Raw genomic sequence first — 19,639 nt, 5'->3', positions numbered from 1 at the left:
TACGCATACGCGTGCAGACCCATAGTGAGAGGGCCGTACACTCGCATGTACGCTCACTATCACTATGGGTCTGCACGCGTATGCGTACTCGTTGTGGTACGGACCGTACAAATGCCTGTACGCTCGCCATCACGATGGGTACACATACGGCAGCACTCCCACAGTGATTGGGGAACATACACAGGCCCTCTTAGCAGCAGTACGCCGGTTTGTACACATCACTGTGGTGATAGTCGACACACAGGTAGGAATAGGGCGGACATACTTGTCCATGGATGGACATACTTGTCCAGGAATGGACATCAAGGCATCGTCTGTGCATTACTACATGTGTGGGGCACAGGTGTGACAGGCTGTGATGTGGAACATGCCTCCTGAGTGGAGGAGGCACCAGATGTATGATGAGATGTGTACAGGTGTACTGTGTGAGGGTGCAATGTGTGCCAGGCATGCCCTTGACTCCTTTGACATGTGTGCATGTCGTACTGCGCACTTGGGGTGAGCGTCACTGGCATGGCACGGACACCAACACACGGAAGTGTCCCATGATGCCCGGTACAGGGGTCATGACACATGACTTGTCACTACCCACAGTGCACAATGTGACTATGTCATTTATGTGTCCGGGATTTACATCAGGTTGATGTTGTAGCACCCTCAAAAGCTGCAGCCGTTGCAGCAACCAACATGTGTCTGTGTGTAGATTGTCATTGCACACTGTTCCGCACACCATGCCACATGTGGTATCTGATGTGAGGTGCACATGTATGCATGGGACACGGAGTAGCGTGACAAGGCCATGTCAGCATCCTCACAAGGAATGTGTGGTGAGTCATGACATGTGCACCTTCATGGCAAGGTGTGTGGGCAGGCCTAGTGTAATGTCATGTGACCTGTGGCTCCGGTGTTCCGCTACCAGTCTCTACAATCGGCATCCTACTTCTGCTGATGTGTGTGTGTATGTCACTTCTGTCTTGCGTCGGGCTGTTCACTTGCACTGGGACACAGCTATTCCCATGGCGTGGCATGGGGAGGTTCTCAATCACCGTGTGTAGCTGGGTCTTGGAAGGAGTGTCACCTTGCATCCATACGTGTCATGGGCATGTAGCACATGCCTGACTCCCTATGTGGCATGTGTGTATTGCCAGATTTACATGTGCTCAGTAGACATGAGTTGTTCTCGTAGTGCACTCACTCTTCCTTGTCACTTCCAAATTACTGCAGAGCGCCTCCTGTTGCCCGAAGAATTCCAGACTTGGCCACCATGCAGGAGAATGACAGGATCCGGCTCTACCGCTTCACCCAACCGTTGATTCTGGAGCTGACGGCGAGACTGGCACCACACCTGCAACCGCAGCACAGGTATCCTACGGCACTGACACCCCAGCTGAAGGTAATGGCTGCCCTACATTTCCTTGCCACGGGTACCTTCCAATATACCATAGCCCATGTTGGTGGCATGTCCCAGAGCATGTTCAGCGGTGTGCTGCATGATTTCTTGGAGGCCATGTTGATTCACCTGGATGACTTCATCAAGTTCCCAACCCCTGAACAGATGACTGAGGTCAAACGTGGTTTCTATGCCCTGGGAGGGATGCCCCATGTCATTGGGTCCATAGATGGGACACATGTAGGTTTGGTACCACCACACGCACGGGAGGTGGCGTACCGCAATCGGAAGCACTACCACTCCATCAATGCCCTTGTGGTGTGTCTGTCCAACATGGTGATTTCACATGTCTGTGCTCGTTTTCCAGGATCAGCACACGATGCCTACATCATGAGGCGTAGCGGGATGCCTGATATGATGATGCAGCTGCGCAACGAACGTGCATGTGTTGTTGGTGGGTACAGTCTGTCTGTCCTGTATTCTGTTTGGCCGAGCAGCACTACCGCTTCGCCAGTTCTAACGATATCCATGTGCTTTCCATTTAGGGGACGCTGGCTATCCCAACATGCCTTGGCTGCTGACACCTCTCCGCAACCCCATCACGCCGGCCCAGCTCCGCTACAACACCGCCCATGGCCGGACAAGGCGAGTGATAGAGAGGACGTTTGGCATGCTGAAGAGCCGATTCCGGTGCCTCCACAAGACCGGCGGCGCACTCCCATATGCCCCGGCGAAGGTCTGCAAGATCTTCATGGTCTGCTGCATGCTGCACAACATGGCAGTTGAAAGAGCTGTGCCCCTCATCCTGGATCAAGATGACGAGGACCATCCACCCGTGGAGGACGAAGGGCTTGGCAATGGGGCTAGTGATGTGGAGGATGTGGAGCCTCAAGAGGACATCCGGACTCGGCTCATACGCGACTTCTTTGCTTAGTGGTGAGTACCAGGGTCTGAGTGTGCACGCATTGGTCCACGTGTGGCATGCGTTGTGATGTGTGTCTCCACCTGCATGTATGGCACGTGGGTCAGAGGTGTGTGTGGGTGTGTCACTGGAGTGATGGTGGCAGTGATGGTAGTATTTCCCCAGACATAATTGTGACCTAGCATGTTGTCATACATACATGTGTCGAGTACATGCACATGCAAGTGGCTGTGCTTCTTGTGGCTGACTTCTTGTGTGTCTCTCTTCCCCAGGTACCTGCGCATGCCGTTTGCTGGTTGCATTGTTGTGGCACTGCTATTCCTCATGGACATGGCATCGTGGGCTGACTCAGCGTTACAGGCACGGACACGTTTGGAAGTCTCCATGGGGTAAGGGATGCATCTGGGGTGTATTGGGTGTGGCAGTTGTTCACGATGTGTGCACACTGCCCCGGTCGGGGTTTGGGTCCTCTGCAGACATGTGGCATCCCCATGGGACACGACATGCAGCTGGGTACACCTGAATAGATGGGCTGCCTGGTTGTCAGTCATCAGTGATGGGATGGTGGATTGTGATGAAGGCATCAATGTGTGTGACACTGCCCTCGGACACATACGGTTAACATTGTCTTGACATGGCGTGGGACTTCCACATCAGCGGATGTATGGTGTATGGCAGGCTCTCCGTGAGCAGCTGTGGGTATTTAGCTATTATCCGACACTTGTGTGCCAGTTCCATGGCTATCACGCATTTGTGCTGCAGAGTGGGGTGCCAGTGTTGGAGCCACATGTTACTCCACATGATGTGTTCATGTGTACTTCAAGTTGCCTCTGCAATCCCAAACACATGACTATTAAAGATGTCCCTATGCCTCCAAGGTGCCTCTTCTCAGTCAATGCTGGTGTGTTGGCACGGTGCATCCTGCATGTCTGGCATGGTATTCCCTGATTGTGGCTATGTGTCAATGTGTCGAGTGGCAAGATGCAAGCTGTGTGTGTGTGCTGAGACTGTGTAATGGGCATGATGTCCATGACTGTGTGGGTATTGTGACATGTGCCATCCCCATGCATCCAACGTTGTCCATGACCCCATTCTCTGCATCCACCGGACTCAAGCTTGCAGGACATGGTTCTGCCACCTGTCTACACGTACCTGGGTGCCCCCCAGGACACGGGCCAGGATCCCTGACCTCTGCGCATGACTGTTGCTGTACTCAATGTGTCTGTCAGCACGGTTGTTCGGCCACCCCCTCAGCTGGTTCTGACCATCACGGGTGTGTATGGTGCTCCATGTCTGTCTTGCCTAGAAAACTGTGACCCATGTGTCCTGTGCCAGACTCAGGCCCCAGGGTGTGGATGGTTGAAGTGAACAGATGACTCAGGCATGTTTAGACTGTACAAGACACATGTTAGGTAATAATGCTACCAGCAGGCATCAACTCATAATAGTGTGATTTATTATTGGGGGGGGGGCCAAGTGAGGGCCTTTCCGGGATTAGGGAATCCAAAGTTCAGTAGGGGAGTTGGTGTCCTTGCCATTGGAAATCCTCAGAGTCCATGCCACAGTCTTTGTCAACATTGGTCAGCCAGTGACCAGCAGGGCCATGTGGCAGAGAATGTCTCTTGATGCTGTGATGCTGTTGCTCCAGTGGGCCAGGTGCCAGGCCAGGTGTCCTGGGAGATGGTGATGTAGCAGCCACCCTCACGGTCCTTTCCGTGGACGACCTGGCTTCCTGCGGGGAACCTCAGCAGCAGGCCGTGACGACGTCTGGGATGCTCCGTCGGATGTTTCCTCCTCCTCCTCATGATCCCTCCCTGTGGGTGGTGATGTTCTCCGCCTTCTGGCACAGGGAGGGTCGGCCATGGTGTCGGCCATCCGACGGAGTTCAGCGTGAATCCCCTGGGACGCCGTCACTTGCTCAGCCTGTCTGTCCTCCATCCTCCGTTGGTGTAGCTGTAGACAGGCTATTAGCTCCGCATGTTGCTGGGCCTGCTGGACCTTGATCCCCTCGAGGACGGACACAACCTGGGCCATGCCCGTGGTGTCCTGCCGGTATGAGTCCAGGATGTTACGGACATGTGAAAATACCGGATCCCCAGCCAACTGGTCAGGCTCGCGCCTCCGCCGCTCTCCACTCCCACCACCCCTGCCCACTTGCGTCTGGCCTGCACTTGTGGGCACATGGGGTCTCCGGGACCCCTGAGGGGTGGCATTGGCGTTGTCGCCTGCCTCCTCCTGGGTGCCCGGGACATCGTGTCCCTCCTGGCGAGCCTGGCTGCATTGTGGTGTTGGGGCAGGGATCCTGGGTGTCTCCTGGGATGTGGCAGGAGTGGGGGTGGTGGTTGGCACGGTTGTACCTGACGCAGGTGCTGCAGGTGGTTGGACACCAGAGGGGCCAGGTCGGTCGGGGTCGTCCGCAGAGTGGTGAGAGTGGTCGCTGCCGGTGGGATCGGTCTCCTGCAGATCCGGGTCCTGTGAGTGTTCCCCCCCAGTGTTGGGGGGTGCAGCACGACGTTGACCTGTGTGTGAGAGAGACAATGTTACTTTTGATCCATGCAACATCCATGTTGCATCCGTTACAAAGTTGGCACATTTCCTCTTGGAATTAGGATCTGTCTTGCATTCCACTCACAGTGCACTTGTGCATGTGTGTGTCCCTTGGGCACCAATTTGGCCCCTTTAACTATGTGTGGCACAGTCTTACTTGCTGCGTCAAGTGTGACTGCAGTCAGCAGTGGAGTGTGCATGTGTGCCGAGCTATGCGTTTGCGCCTTCCTTGTAGCACTGTACATGTGCACATGGAGTGGATCCACACACTCATATGATGCAGGTGGCTGTCCTTGTGCTCGTGTACAGGTTGTGACATGGCCCTGCGTTTTGCCATGATGAAGAGGGGGGGTTCTGGCACTGGGCACCCTTGTCTACATGCACGCAGTCCACCTGCTGACGAGCAGACATTCCCACAAACCAAAGGACTGATTTGCTCTCCCTGTGTCTCCCTCCTTCTCTGTCCCCCTCTCCCTCCCTCTCTGTCCCCCTCTCCCTCCCTCTGTGTCCCCCTCTCCCTCCCTCTGTGTCCCCCTCTCCCTCCCTCTGTGTCCCCCTCTCCCTCCCTCTGTGTGTCAGCCTCCTCCCTCTGTCCATCTTCCTGTGTCTCCCTCCCTCTCTGTCCCCCTCTCCCTCCCTCTCTGTCCCCCTCTCCCTCCCTCTGTGTGTCAGCCTCCTCCCTCTGTCCATCTTCCTGTGTCTCCCTCCCTCTCAGTCCCCCTCTCCCTCCCTCTGTGTCCCCCTCTCCCTCCCTCCGTGTGTCACCCTCTGTCACCTTGGCCCAGCTTCCTGGGCACACACTGTTAGCAGATCTTTGAGTGGCCCTTGGCCTGTTGATGTGAGTTTGTTTCTGATCTCCAGGCACCCATTTTGTCTGCTGTGTGTCTGTGCGCTGCTGCTGTGGTGGTGTGTGCTGCCACTCTTTCACACTGTTGGCTGTTCATTAGCTGCTGGCATGTGCAAAACAGTGCCTTCACCCCATGTGTTGATGCAAGGCATCCGCCATTTGCTGGCAAGTCATTCCTGTGTTGGGACACAGTGTTTGTCTGGCTGTGACCTAGGCCATATGGGCAGAGGGCATTGTTGTCTGCTTTGGAGTCGCACTATGTGATTCTTGGTGCCCACACTCCCGCCATCCGGGTTACCGTGTCATGTGTTGTTGTCTTCTGTGGCCTGTGACTTGACATTGTCCAGCTGGGTGCATGGGGCATGGTGGCAGCAGTGGCATGTGCCTGCTCATGGAGTGTGGTTGAGTAATGCGATGGCTTGTGGTGTTTGCGTGCCTGTTATTAATTTTGGTTGTGGTTGGAGTTCCCCCCATGTGAGGTGCGTTGTTTGTGTACTCACCCGGGTCTCGGAGTCCTTCTACTCCTTCAACTGCCTCCACCGGCAGTATGGCCATCACCCTCTCCTCCCAGGGATGGTACTGTACGGGTCTGCGGGAGGGCCCTCCTCCGGTGGCGTTGGCCTGGTCGTGTTCCTCCTGTCTCTTGGCTCTGACCCTCCTCCGCAGATCGTACCACCTGTTCTGGCAATCCTGCTTGGTCCTCCTGGTGTCCGCAACAGCATTCACAGCATCGACGATGGTCTGCCACATGGCTGTTTTGGCTGCCTGGCTGGTGCTTCTGACCAATGTTCCAAAGATCTGTGGCTCGACTCTGAGGATTTGATCAACAAGGACCTCCAACTCTCGGTGACTGAACTTTGGATTCTTGGTAGTGGGCATGGTGAGGGGTGTGGGTGGGGATGGTGTGGGTGTGGGGGGTGTGTGGATGTTGGGGGGGGGTGTGGATGGTTGTGTGTGTGTGTGAATGTGATGAGAGGGTGTTTGTGAGGGGGGTCGTGTGAAGGTGTGCAAGTGTAAGATGTGGTGTCGCTTGTAGTCTGGTTCTGTGGTGTCTGGCAGCAGTGGGTCTGTTGCAAAGGCTCATGGTTTGTGTGTGTGGGCCCTTTTTATTGGTCCATGGGTGGGTGTGGCAGTGTTTGAATTTTGGGTGGGTGTGTTATAAGGAGTGGTGGTGTATTGGGCCTCTGTTTGTTTTTGACAGTTGCAGGTCAGTGATTGTGTTATTTTAGTGGTTGTTGGCCATGTTTAGTGGCTGTGTGCCTTGCGAATGGTGTATTGTTGAGTTGTTTTGTTTTGTCCTTGTTGTGTACGTGCGTTTTGAGCGTGTGTACGGTGTGTACATGGGCCATTTGGTTGTACGATTTGGTCCTTGTGTGTGGCTTTGTACGACTCGTACATGCGGTTGTGATGTTGGGGCATGGGGTGCGCTCCGTACTTAGAAGGTTGTGTTGGGGGTGCGCCAGGAACGTACTGGGGTGGGGGTACGACTGGAACGTACTGGGGTGTTCATAGACGGTGGTACGACACGTACAGGGGTGGGGGGGTGTACATAGACGGTGGTACGACACGTACAGGGGTGGGGGGTGTACATAGACGGTGGTACGACACGTACAGGGGTGGGGGGGTGTACATAGACGGTGGTACGACACGTACAGGGGTGGGGGGTGTACATAGACGGTGGTACGACACGTACTGGGGTGGGGGTACGACTGGAACGTACTGGGGTGTACATGGGCGGTGGTACGACACGTACAGGGGTGGGGGTATGACTGGAACGTACTGGGGTGTTCATAGACGGTGGTACGACACGTACAGGGGTGGGGGGGTGTACATAGACGGTGGTACGACACGTACTGGGGTGGGGGTACGACTGGAACGTACTGGGGTGTACATGGGCGGTGGTACGACACGTACAGGGGTGGGGGGGTGTACATAGACGGTGGTACGACACGTACAGGGGTGGGGGGTGTACATTGACGGTGGTACGACACGTACTGGGGTGGGGGTACGACTGGAACGTACTGGGGTGTTCATAGACGGTGGTACGACACGTACAGGGGTGGGGGGGTGTACATAGACGGTGGTACGACACGTACAGGGGTGGGGGGGTGTACATAGACGGTGGTACGACACGTACAGGGGTGGGGGGTGTACATAGACGGTGGTACGACACGTACTGGGGTGGGGGTACGACTGGAACGTACTGGGGTGTACATGGGCGGTGGTACGACACGTACAGGGGTGGGGGGGGTGTACATAGACGGTGGTACGACACGTACAGGGGTGGGGGGTGTACATTGACGGTGGTACGACACGTACTGGGGTGGGGGTACGACTGGAACGTACTGGGGTGTTCATAGACGGTGGTACGACACGTACAGGGGTGGGGGGGTGTACATAGACGGTGGTACGACACGTACAGGGGTGGGGGGGTGTACATAGACGGTGGTACGACACGTACAGGGGTGGGGGGTGTACATAGACGGTGGTACGACACGTACTGGGGTGGGGGTACGACTGGAACGTACTGGGGTGTACATGGGCGGTGGTACGACACGTACAGGGGTGGGGGGGTGTACATAGACGGTGGTAGGACACGTACAGGGGTGGGGGGTGTACATTGACGGTGGTACGACACGTACTGGGGTGGGGGTACGACTGGGACGTACTGGGGTGTTCATAGACGGTGGTACGACACGTACAGGGGTGGGGGGGTGTACATAGACGGTGGTACGACACGTACAGGGGTGGGGGGTGTACATTGACGGTGGTACGACACGTACTGGGGTGGGGGTACGACTGGAAGGTACTGGGGTGTACATGGACGGGTGGGGGTATACATATACGGGGGGTACGTGTCGGACGTACGGGGGCTGGGGGGAGTGTTGGGCGCGTATGCGGGCACATGTCTCCATGGTTGCTATTGGTGTTCGGTGCGGACGGTGTTTTTTCCATACGGTTGTAGGCTCGGACGCACGGGATGGATCGTGATTCCTCGGTCGGACTTGGATTTTTACGTTTGTAAGGTAAATCGTCCGAGGACGTGTCGGACACATTTTCCGTCCCGAGGACGTGTGGGGATTGATTCCCGGTGCGGGTCGTATGGACTTTTTACCATGCGAATCGTGATTGCCAGTTCGTACGGCACTTGGACGATTCGTACGGTAAAAAGACCCGATACGAGTCGCACGGGGGAATTTTTTACCGGATCGTGATCGGCACCTTAATTTTTTTTTTACTATTGCTATATCAATTTAATTTAATTTAATAAAATACCATACATTAAACCTCAAAATATACTATAACCACTGTACTTAACAATAATTACATTAGATGTTCCAAAGTAAAAACAACTAATTCTACACTTCCAATGCTATTTAAATTAATTAAATCAATAATAACAAATATACACAATTTACATACTATTATCACTACAAAACATAATAAATACTTTAAACACAAAACATAAATTATTACCTATTTCCACTCTAATCTACAATAAGTTGTAGTAGATAGATGCTGAACAGTAAACATGAATAATTTCCTATTCCCACTCCACTGTACAATAGAATACAATACCTCCAGTCTATAATAAATTGGACTATGTGCTGGACACTGACCATAAATAATTTACTATCCCCACTCCAGTCTATAATACATTAGAGTAGGTGCTGGACACTGACCATAAATAATTTACTATTCCCACTCCAGTCTATAATAAATTAGAGTAGGTGCTGGACACTGACCATAAATAATTTACTATTCCCACTCCAATCTATAATAAATTAGAGTAGGTGCTGGACACTGACCATAAATAATTTACTATTCCCACTCCAGTCTATAATAAATTGGACTAGGTGCTGGACACTGACCATAAATAATTTACTATTCCCACTCCAGTCCATAACAAATTAGAGTAGGTGCTGGACAGTGACCATAAATTATTTACTATTCCCACTCCAGTCTATAATAAATTAGAGTAGGTGATGGACACTGACCATAAATAATTTACTATTCCCACTCCAGTCTATAATAAATTAGAGTAGGTGCTGGACACTGACCATAAATAATTTACTATTCCCACTCCAGTCTATAATAAATTACAGTAGATGCTGGACACTGACCATAAATTATTTACTATTCCCACTCCAGTCTATAATAAATTACACTAGGTGCTGGACACTGACCATAAAAAATTTACTATTCCCACTCCAGTCTATAATAAATTGAACTAGGTGCTGGACACTGACCATAAATAATTTACTATTCCCACTCCAGTCCATAACACATTAGAGTAGGTGCTGGACAGTGACCATAAATTATTTACTATTCCCACTCCAGTCTATAATAAATTAGAGTAGGTGCTGGACACTGACCATAAATAATTTACTAATCCCACTCCAGTCTATAATAAATTAGAGTAGGTGCTGGACACTGACCATAAATAATTTACTATTCCCACTCCAGTCTATAATAAATTACAGTAGATGCTGGACACTGACCATAAATTATTTACTATTCCCACTCCAGTCTATAATAAATTACAGTAGGTGCTGGACACTGACCATTAATATTTTACTATTCCCACTCCAGTCTATAATAAATTAGAGTAGGTGCTGGACACTGACCATAAATAATTTACTATTCCCACTCCAATCCATAATAAATTAGAGTAGGTGCTGGACACTGACCATAAATAATGTAATATTCCCACTCCAGTCTATAATAAATTACAGTAGATGCTGGACACTGACCATAACTTATTTACTATTCCCACTCCAGTCTATAATAAATTACAGTAGGTACTGGACACTGACCATTAATAATTTACTATTCCCACTCCAATTTTAATAAATTAGAGTAGGTGCTGGACACTGACCATAAATAATTTACTATTCCCACTCCAATCTATAATAAATTAGAGTAGGTGCTGGACACTGACCATACAAAATTTACTATTCCCACTCCAGTCTATAATAAATTGAACTAGGTGCTGGACACTGACCATAAATAATTTACTATTCCCACTCCAGTCCATAACAAATTAGAGTAGATGCTGGACAGTGACCATAAATTATTTACTATTCCCACTCCAGTCTATAATAAATTACAGTAGGTGCTGGACACTGACCATTAATAATTTACTATTCCCACTCCAGTCTATAATAAATTAGAGTAGGTGCTGGACACTGACCATAAATAATTTACTATTCCCACTCCAGTCTATAATAAATTAGAGTAGGTGCTGGACACTGACCATAAATAATTTACTATTCCCACTCCAGTCTATAATAAATTACAGTAGATGCTGGACACTGACCATAAATTATTTACTATTCCCACTCCAGTCTATAATAAATTACAGTAGGTGGTGGACACTGACCATAAATAATTTACTATTCCCACTCAAGTCTATAATAAATTAGATTAGACGCTGGACAGTGACCATAAATAATGTACTATTCCCACTCCAATCTTTAATAAATTAGAGTAGATGCTGGACACTGACCATAAATAAATTACTATTCCCACTCCCCTTTCTAACAAATTAATGTAACTGCCAAAAACTACACATAAAAAATGTATTAATCCAACAAAAACATATTAAATGTTTGGGTACTTACTGCATACTAAACATACATATTTTTCTTTTACCACTACTATATAAATTGCAATCATAAGAACCTCATTACTCAACATTAGCAATAATATACCCCTAAAAATATTTATTAGCAATAACTCCCCACCCTCAACCCACATAAATGTAGTATTTATTTTCAATTATTTTATTTTTGTTATTAAAATTTCTTATTATTTTTTTGTCAAAACTAACTTTACAAACACTACCCATCCTTAACCCTATAAACCCACCATCACACTTCTAAATTAAAATATTATAATAAATTGATAATATTCAATTGGTAAATTTAGAAATTTGTGCTAATATTTACTATTTTTGTTTGAAATTTTAAAAAAATTATTAATTTCAAAACACTACCCACCCTTATCCCCTATAAATCCTAAATACCTCTTATTAAAATAATTATCTCCTTACAAATTTTAAATTTTAATTTAAAAAACTATTATAAATGTAAATTTTAATAATAAATATTATATTTTATATATATTTGTAAAACAATCCACACCCTTATCCCCTATAAACACAAAATCCCACTTATTACATTTATTTTCTTATTAAAATTGTAAAATTTCAATTTTAATACCAAATTTGAAATTTAAATGTTTTTTTAAAAATTTTTTTTTTTATATATATTTCTAAAACACTCCACAACCTTATCCCCTATGAACCCTAAATCCCACTTATTACATTATTTATATTATTAAATTTTTTTAACTTCAATTCTATTCCAAAATTTAATTTTGAAATTATTTCATAAAAATTTAAATTAAATTTTTATTTATAAAACACTCCCCACCCTTATCCACTATATACCCAACATCCCACTAATAAAATTTATTTCCTAATTAAAATGTAAATATAGCAATTTTGTTCACAAATTAAATTCGAATTCCAAAAATATTTCTTAAAATATTTTATTTAAAATATATATTTTTAAAACACTCCCCACCCTTATCCCCTATAAACCCAACATCCCGCTCCTAAAATTATATATCAAAATTAAAAATATAATATTAATATAAACAAAATTATTATTTTAAATACACTTAAATAAACATTTTCTAACACTTATAAACAATAATTTTTAACTATTAACAAAATCACAGAATACTATACTTTTTCGATATTTTCACAACACGATATTATGTCTTTCGATATACTATACCTCGATATTTTACTACACATAACATTATCGACATTTTTTACATCGATATAAAAAATTGAGATATTTTATCCCATCGATATATTTACTTCGATATTTCTGTATATCGATATTACATTTCCGATATTTTGTCTACTCACCGTCATGGACACAGTTTCAGGTTGGATATGTTTAGAACATGTCACATACACCCTGAGTCCTGGGGGTGATGGTATGTACATCACAGTGAGACCTATAGCCCCAATTCTGATGTACACCTACAGTCTGTGTGCATGTTGTGTCTCAGATGTGGCTGATCAAATGTGCCCAATGGGAGACAGTCTCCACATCAATGTGGTTTGTGCATCAACATTGATGTTGTGTGTGTGTCTACGAGACATACATGCAGGGCTTGCAGAGACAACAGTGGCCACTACCTGTGGGACTCACGGTTGTCTTGTGGCGTGTACATGATACGCCATGTCATGCCAGTGTCCATGTGGCAATACAAGGACCCTGGGTATCTGCATGTCGAAGATCTGTGATGCCTGGGAGACATCAAGCCTCACTTGTCACTGTGGTGTGTGTTTGTAACATGACAGCAGTACATAGGTACTGTGACACAGCCCAATGATTGGCCATTGCACTATATGGGACTTATGTAGACATGTGGACTTGAGATGTGAGGTGATGGGCATGTAGGTGACATATGTGTCCATACCCAACAGCACACACCACAGTACATTGTGTATTGTTATGATGTATCATTTGATATTTTTCTTGGTCATAGCCACATGGATGGATGAATCGACAATCTTCCTTTGTTCATCTCTGTACTGCAGGGCACCAGCTGTCCATAGACCGTTCCCAGACCTTGAAACCATGCAGGAACGCAACTGCATCTGACGGTACCGCTTCACCAGGCCACTGATTGAGGAGCTGGCGGAGCAGTTGGCGCCACATGTGCTACCTGGCCGGACATACCCTACAGCACTGACCCCAGAGGTGAAGGTGATGGCAGCCCTGCACTTCTTTGCTACTGGTACCTTCCAGTACACTGTGGCTATTGCTGGTGGTATGTCGCAAACTATGTTCAGTCGTGTGCTACGCGATGTCTTGGAGGGGATGTTGCATTTCCTTGACCTGTACATCAAGTTTCCTAGCCCAGGTCAACTCACTGAAATAAAGGATGCTTTTTATACACTGGGTAGGATATTGAACGTCATCGGATCTATTGATGGTACACATGTGGCCCTGGTACCACCACAGGCACATGAACAGGCATACCGGAACAGGAAACATTTCCACTCCATCAATGCTCTGGTGGTATGTCTTGCAGACATGTGTATCACACATCTGTGAGCACGTTTTCCCGGTTCTGCGCACGATGCCTACATCATGAGGAGTAGTCGCATTGCAACGCTGATGTCACAGATGCCAGAACACCGTGCCTGGCTTGTCGGTGTATACTGACTGTTTACCATTGTGTGTGTTTGGCAATGTTGTATTCCACCCTCTTTCAAAACTCAGCTAATTGTTCAATTGTTTGTATGCAGGTGACTCCGTATACCCGAACATGGTTGCTGACACCCCTCAGGAACCCTGTGACACCAGCCGAGATGCGCTACAATGAGGCACATGGTCGGAGCAGGAGGGTGATTGAGCGGAGATTTGGTCTCCTGAAAAGCCGCTTCCGCTGCCTGGACATGACCGGAGGGGCCCTCCCATATGACCCTGCAAAGGTGTGCAAAATTATCCTTGTATGCTGCATGCTACACAAAATGGAAGTGCGGAAGAAGTTGCCTCTCATCCAGGATGACGATGACCTACCTCCGCCACCTGTGGAGGATCCAGGCCTGGGCCACGATGACAGTGATGATGATGATGAGGGTGACGTCCGCACACAGCTCATCAACAACTTCTTCACCTGAATGTGAGTTTACAGGGTTGTTATGTCAATGTATTGAGTTAGCCTGAAATGTGTCGGGGCTGCTCTGTTGCTGTTTGAGTGTGTCTGTGTGCCACTTGACTGGATGTGTGCAGTAATGTGTCCTTTCAGGTGGTCTGCACTCCACAATAGTGTTGAACTGCTAACTTGTTTCTGTGTAGGTTTATTTTGACATGTTTTGTGCATGTGTTTTGCATTTCTCTCCTGTTCTGCTGTGCTTTTGACTGTGTCTTGTGTCTGTCCTTCCCAGGGTACTTTGCCTGTTGTTTGGTCAACACTGACCCCCAACACCCAGAATCCAACACCAGTGTGGAAGTTGTCAATTCCCATCAAGTGATGTGCCACACACCCCTGGACTTCAATTCTCCGACACTTTGTGACCATGTGTCCACTGTAACGTACAATTACCTTGCAACTATTGTGGAATAAACATGTTCATGATGTGTAATGAACCTGTGCTACGCTTTGTTAGGTGCGTTGTCTGTCTTCCCACATCTGACTGACATTTGCTTACCTCACCTGTGGGCTTGTTACCACTGACTGTGGATAGGTGTGGTGTCTGTGCATTCCAATGTATTTCAGGTCAACATCATTGTGTGGGATGAGTTACATGGAGTATGTGTTGTGGTGCCATAGTGGTGTGTCTCCCTCACAAGTGTCACATCACCATGACTCACATAACGGTGATCACAGTGTTGTAGTATTTGGCATGCACTGTGTTGTTTAGCAGATCAACATCTCCATGACACATGACAAGCTGGAATCACAACAGAGGCAAGTATAGTGTATTGGTGAGTTTATTTACAAACATGTGTGAGGATAGTGCACAGGATGGTGGGTGCTGTACATTGGGTTTTGAATCCAAAGTTCACAGTAGAGTTGGAAGTGTTGGTTGCTGAAATGTCCAGAGTAAAGTCCACAGTCTTCTGCTACAGTGGACCAACATGAACCTTCCATGTCATGTAGGCGAGTTGTGTTAGATACGACAAGGTGAACGGGTTACGCACAAAGAACATTGTCCAGAACAGGTTTAGAGGCCCAGGGGGGATGTGCAGGGACATCTGCGTCTCACTTGTCCTTCTTCGGACGACCCCTCTTCTTCTTCGGGGGGCAGGCGTCTGCGGTGCAGAGAACTCTCCACCAGAGTCATCCTCCCTCCCTGTGTCACTGGCAGATGGTGCAGCAACAGATGTTGTGGCCACACAGGGAGGTGTGGACATGTTGGTGCTTATCTGGCGGAGGCATTGGAGTATGTCCCGATGGACTGCAGTAAGTGCATCCCACTTTGTCTCCATGAGGGCATGATGGGCAGCCTGCTCCTGTTGAATGTCCTTGAGGATCGCCACTACCTGGCCGAATCCTCCGGTGCTATCCTGGTATGCATCTATGATGTGTGCCAGTTGGGGGTCATCATGCAGTCCAGACCCCTCTGCAAGGCGCGCCCTCTGCCTACCACCCCTCCCAGCACCCCTATCCACACGGGCAGGACCTGCAGCAGCACGCACAGGTGACACTGGGCCCCCTTGGGTGTTGTTGCTGGTGGTGTTGTCCGTAGCTTCCTGGGGGTCATGTGTCCCTGTGCTGTCGGTGTTCTGTGGCCTTGGTCTGTCCGTGTTGGCGGGGGTGCCCTGTCTGTTGTCAGATGCTGGAGGTGTGGGTACAGGGGGTGCAGATATTGGTACTGCTGGTGCTGCATGATGACTCACATCGGAGGTGCCAGGTTGTTCGTCGTCATCCGAAGAGGACAGAGACGGATCCACACCAGAGAGCTGAGGGTCCACCAGAGTCTGTGACAGGGCCTCCTCTTCATTTGCTGCTATGTCCCCAGCACCACCTGTGTTTAAAAGAGACACACAATGTAAGTTATGTTTCTACAGGCATCAATGGTTCACATACATGACATTTTCAACTGGATGCGTGCCTGTACGCTGCTTTTGCTTTGTCCAAGGTTGTCACGGACAGAGATTGATCTTGTTTTGGCACATTGCCCAGCCAAAATGAACCATTTCAATGTGCATGTCGAAGTGTGTGCATGCCCAGCTCATGTATAGATTTGTCTGTACATGGCCATTACTACTCAAGGGCGATGCTGACATAGGTGTCTCATCCCTGTACACATTTGAGCTTTAACAAGGACATACTTGCAATTCCACTGAGGAGATGTTGTAAGATTGGGGCATGTGTGGTAGCAGATTTTGCTAGTCTTTGTGTGTCATATTGGTGTATTGGTACGACATGGTCACAGTCCGGTATGCCTGTGATCTCTTTGGAGAAAGTGTTTTTTTACAGTGTTCCTAGTTCCCATCTCATTTCATACAAGTGATGATGCCACCATCGTTAATGAGTCTGGTGCTGAGTTTTGTACGTGCATATGTAATTTGACTTGTCAATGTTCTCCATGGTGACATGGATTGTGCAAGGTAGCACTTTGGCTTTTCAATGCTCATGACAGTGAGAGCCCGTGGTGTGTTTGTTGCAGGTTGGCTGCTGTGAGTAGCATGTCTCCTCCAATGCAGTCCAGGTTAGACTGTGTCTACAGTGTCTATGTCAGTGAGTGGTGTGTTGTGTAAAGGATGCATATGTTGCAGCACGATGTAGGAGTGGAATGCAGCTCACAACAGCACCGAGTGTGAATGAGACCATGCTATGGTGACGGCTATATTGGTGTGTCCATTCCATTCACTGTCAGATGTCCCCTGTCAATTATGTATATGTGAGTTCCTGTGTGTTTTGTGCAATGTACTATATATGGCTCTCCACACTTTTCATCTGCAAGACACACCTCCACGGCCAGGTGGCACCCCTGGACACTGCATCCCCAGACAGTGAGTTTGAACATATGGTTGCAATGGCTGTGGGTGCGACCGTGTTTGGTTTGGCCAGTGCATATGTGTGATTTTCAGCCACATCATTTATCAGGCCCACGTGTCAGACATCTTGCCCGGGCATCATCTTTGTGAGTGACTAGTACCACGTGTGCAATGTGTTTTAGCATAGAAGGTGTGTGTATGGCCAGCATCGGTGTTATTTGTTTTCAAGTCAGGACCTCCTTCTCCCCCAGGCCAGTTATCCCATCATGAAGCGTGCCACCATTGCAGCGGGTGCAGGTTAACTTTCAGGATGTCAGTCAGTGCAGTCCTGGAGTTTGTTGTTGCGCATGGCCTTGTGCTCCCCACAACAGAGCCCAGTGTCAGACATCTTGTCAGTCCATTCCCACTCCCTGTGAGGTGAGCATGGTTCAGTGTGAGCTTGCTGGGCCATGTGGGTGGGTGGGGAATGTCTGTGACTGCAACTCCCATCGTGCTCTTGGCTACACCCCCTTCTCAGCATGCCCATACTTCCTTCCTTTTGACTCTGCTTCCTTGTGAGGGAGTGTGACAGCAATGGCAAGATGGCTGACTGTGCAGTCCTGGTGTTTGTTGTTGCCCGGTTCCCAGCATGGCCTTGTGCTCCCCACAACAGAGCCCAGTGTCAGACATCTTGTCAGTCCATTCCTACTCCCTGTGAGGTGAGCATGGTTCAGTGTGAGCTTGCTGGGCCTTGTGGGCGGGTGGGGAATGTCTGTGACTGCAACTCCCATCATGCTATTGGCTACACCCCCTTTCCAAGCATGCCCATACTTCCTTCCTTTTGACTCTGCTTCCCTGTGAGGGAGTGTGACAGCAATGGCAAGATGGCTGACTGTGAAGTCCTGGTGTTTGTTTGGCTACAAGTCCAAAGAGAGCCCCTGTGCTTCACACAGCAGCACCCAGTGTGGTGTATCTTTGGGTGATATTTCACTACAGTGTGAGTCAATGCTTTCTACCCGGTGAGTTGTGTGGAGTTTGTGTTGAGGGGTGTGTGTCTCCACATGCTGGTAAGTATGGTCAGAGCTGTCAGTCCTCCTTCCCATCTGGCCACACATACCACCATGAAACGTGCTTCCATTGGAGGGCGTGCAAGTTGTCTTTCAGGATGTCAGGCAGTGGTGTCCTGCTTCTGATTTGCGCACAACCTCTACCAGGGCCTTGTGCTCCCCACAGCAGGACCCAGTGTCAGCCATCTTGTCAGTCATTTTCCACTACCTGTGATGTGGGCATGGTTCAGAGGTCTTGATGGGCCAATTTGGAGGGGGGGGGGCATTATCTGTGACTACAACCCCCATCATGCTTTTAGATACGCTCACTTCACCTACATACCCACTATTCTTTCCTGTCAGTCAGCTGCACTATGAGGTAGTGTGTTAGTGGTGGCACAGCACATGGAGTACCTCACATCAACACCTCAGTATTCAACATTTGAAATCCAGCATTACAACTGGAATGTCATGCTAAACATCATCAACATAATGTACAGCTAAATCAAATTCACAAGGATAAAGATAAATGCTTTATTCAGCAATTTTTAAATGCAAAGTCCTTTCAAAACAAAGGCCAATGGCCAGTCCATATCCAAATGTCAACAATATGATTTGAGTGACAACTGTGACACGTTGCTTGCCTGCACTGGTAAGGACAGGGGACATCCCCTCGGAGGGGCATACATGGGGGCAGGCCAGGCACCGCAGGGTTAGGATCAGGGCTCAGCAGAAGGAGGCAGTGAAGGGGTGGTAGATGCAGGAGAGTCACTGGCAACTGCAGTGGAGCTGACTGAAGTAGTGGGTGCAGTCACAACTGTGGGGCACAAGTCAGATGGGGTGTGTGCCGGTATAACTGCAGTGGGCAGGTCAGATGGAGTGGACTGGGTCCCCACTGCAGTGCCCAAGCCAGACGGGGTGGTCGTGGACTCCACTGCAGTGCCTAACTCAATGGGAGCGGAATGGGATTCAGGTGAGGTCGGCAGGACAGAGGGGGTGACACGGTCCCCACATCAGTGGCACAAACTGTCTGACCGAGGGTGGTAGGGGTGGAAGAGCAAGTGGTAGGGGGGAGGGCCTGAGCATTTTGGGGATGGTGTATCTGTGGGTGGGGAAACCTGGGGCAGGGTGTGGCAGTGGAACCTGTGGAGTGGTGGCCTGGTGGATGGAGGACGGAGACTTTGTCGTGGAGCTGCAGGGCAGGGGTGGGGTCTTGCTCTTCCGGTTCCGGGGGGACTTGCGGGTGGGGGCCTCAGTCTTACTGCACCTGGGGGAGGGTGTCTGAGTGTGAGGTGCACTCCCCTCTGTGTGTGGTGACTTCCTTTTCCTCTTGTAAGCTGGATCTGCTGGGTCGGTGGGGAAGAGGCC

The sequence above is a fragment of the Triturus cristatus genome, chromosome 6, assembly GCF_964204655.1.
Source record: "Triturus cristatus chromosome 6, aTriCri1.1, whole genome shotgun sequence".
Taxonomy (NCBI): domain Eukaryota; kingdom Metazoa; phylum Chordata; class Amphibia; order Caudata; family Salamandridae; genus Triturus; species Triturus cristatus.
This window is presented reverse-complemented; position numbering follows the sequence as displayed.